Source organism: Argentina silus, assembly GCF_951799395.1.
Source record: "Argentina silus genome assembly, chromosome: 17".
Lineage (NCBI taxonomy): Eukaryota > Metazoa > Chordata > Actinopteri > Argentiniformes > Argentinidae > Argentina > Argentina silus.
Window position 1 is genome coordinate 218,922 of NC_139671.1, and position 3,011 is coordinate 221,932.

Consider the following 3,011-nt stretch of genomic DNA (forward strand, 5'->3'; position numbering starts at 1 on the left):
AGAACCACTTGCAGGATAATTATTCCTTTTCATATAATAACAGGCCTTTGTTCTGGTGTGACTCACTCACTCCTTCAGGAAGGTTCACTGCTGCGGTGCTTAGATGAGAGATTTCATGCCATTGGCTGGTCTTGCGATATAACCCACCCCCATTGGCTAACGATATAACCCACCCCCATTGGCTAGTAATATAACCCATCCCCATTGGCTACGTTCTAGTGATATAACCCATCCCCATTGGCTGTTGGAGTGTTATAGTCCACCCCTATTGGCTGTTGGAGTGTTAAAGCCCACCCCTATTGGCTGTTGGAGCGGTAGAACCCACCCTGAAGGTCACTCTGGCAGAGCAGCTCAGTACCCCTGTCTGAGACTGGTACTGTACACACACACACACACACACACACACACACACACACACACACAGAGGTGCTCCTTCAGTTGTGACTAATTTCTCTTCATTTCTCTTGTCATGATCAGATAAAGAAACAAAGTCCATGCATAAAGCTGCCCTCCATCTTGTCCTGCTGGGGGACTCTCTTTAGACCTAAGATGGCGGTTAAAGCCCTCTACTACTCATCTGTGCTGAGACCAATCAAAACGCAGGGCTCTGCAACGCCACATCCAGACGGAGAGATGGGGAGGCTGGTGGAGGTAGAAATCGGAGGACAGGCTCATTGTAACGTGTGGAATGGTATTAAACGGTTGACACCATTCCTCAATTTATTCCGTGCATTACAATGAGCTCATCCTCCGATTTCTACCTCCACCAGCCTCCCCTGAGAAGTAGAGAGAGAGAGGGTTGGTTAGCAGCAGGAAATAGCGTGCAGTGTCATCACAGCTCTTGTCCAATCAGCAATCAGGCGTGACATCAGTGAGGAAGGTCTGCAGGACTGAGAAGACAGGTGTTTCCAAGAGTTCTGCACTCTGATTGGTTCACTGTAAAATCATTTGTTGAGTATGTTTGCGTGCTACAGGATATACTAGTCTCCTATTGGCTGTGGACACGCAGCGTTTTGCAGCAAAACCCTTCAAGTTCAAGATTTGGTCATTTGGGTGAACGATCCCTTATTGAGGATGAACAGATGACAGAGAAGAGTGAATTAGGGTTCGCTGGGTCAGGCCTGCCTCCAGGGCTGCAGCTGTATGCCATTGGCTGGTTTAAATTCCCATGGAGCTGTTCTGTCATGTTATTGGTTGAGCTGTTCTGTCATGTTATTGGTTGAGCTGTTCTGTCATGTTATTGGCTGAGCCAAAACAGGTGGTCAAACACTGGTACAGCCAGGTACCCCCCGGACCCTATTTCCAGGTCTGCAGAAGCGACCCCCAGAAGGCCATCATGTGGAGACGATGTTGTTGTTTTGATTGGCTCTGACTAACCTCTCTCTCTCCCTCTCCCTCCACCTCTCCCTCCCCCTCTCTCCCTCTGCCACAATTACTATGCTAATGTATGCAGGCAAAACTCCCTAAAACCCCTTCAATCTGCCCCCTCTGCCCCCTCTGTGTGGGGGACCTGAAGTGTTAATGAGACCACTATGAAGTGTCCTGCTGTTAACAAGCTCCATACACACACACACACACACACACACACACACACACACACACACACACACACACACACACACACTCTGCCATGACAGAAATGTATACAAACAACTTCCCCTGCAGACATGTCAGTTTCTGTCAGGCTGAGAAGCAGCACCTCCTGTCAGGAGGACGTGTGTGTTTGTGTGTGTGTGTGTGTGTGTGTGTGTGTGTTTGAAGGTACAGGATGAGAAGGGTTTGATATTTGCGGTGGAACAGCCAGAAGCTGCTACTGATGTTTGTCCTAGTAACCCCCTCTGAGGTGGCAGAGCCCCCAGGAGACTCTGTGTTGTTAAGTTGATGAAGACGTTTTAAACAGTCCCTAGATTCCACCGTTACAACTGTGGAGAAGTAGAGAGTAGAAACTCTATTGTGTGTGTGTACGTATGTGTGTGTGTGTGTGTGTGTGTGTGTGTGTGTGCGTGTGCGTGTGCGTATGTGTGTGTGTCACGCCTGAGGTTGCTGTCTGGTGACTCTGGCGCCCCCCTCTGGCTATATGGGTCAGTGCCTCCCAATCTACCCTGAATCATCACACCTGTGTGTTCTGTCCCGTTTGTAGATCGAGCCTGTGTTCCCCGTGTCTTTGTCCGAGATTCTCCCTGTCTGTTGTGACCCGTGGTAACCCCGTGGTACTCCCGTGGTAACCCCGTGGTAACCCTGTACCCTGGTATTATTCTTCTTGTTAAGTGTGTACCTTATTTAGCAGAGCTTGTTTTCATCTCTTTTTGCTGTCTGAGTATCTCTCCGCACCTGGGTCCCTCGCACTACCTCCCAACCTGTGTGTGTGTGTGTGTGTGTGTGTGTGTGTGTGTGTGTGTGTGTGTGTGTGTGTGTGTGTGTGTGTGTGTGTGTGTGTGTGTGTGTGTGTGTGTGTGTGTGTGTGTGAGAGACTGTCTGCAGCTTTACTGTGTGTCCTCAGCCTTCTCTCCTGGCCAGGAATGTGTGTGTTTCTCGTTGAGACGTAGTCCAGCCCTGCGCAGAGGAGTTGTTATGTTTGGGCAGAGTGTGTGTGTACCTTAGAGAGACTGGTTAGAGTGTGTGTCTGTAAAAGAGCCAGAGAAAATACAGACCAAACATTCAATCACAAGTGTGCTGACTTTTCTTTTTAATTGAATGTCTGGAGCGTCGGTGCCGTTCCCAGGGACCTGATGGTGTAACATGAGTGTGTGAAGAGCACATACACACACATACACACACATACAATTTCAAGGACTTCAACTCACTCTTCATAACTTAACACATTTTATTTACTGTCTGTCTGCTCTCGGCCTGTCTGTCTGCCTGTCTGCCTGCCTGTCTGTCTGTCTGAGGGGATGTACTCTGATGGCTGAGAATGAGACTAAGAGGCTCTTTTCAAAAAAGAAAACAAAAAATCACAGCATATTATATATTATTATTATTCTGCAGTCCAGAGTTTGGCTGGTTAGGAC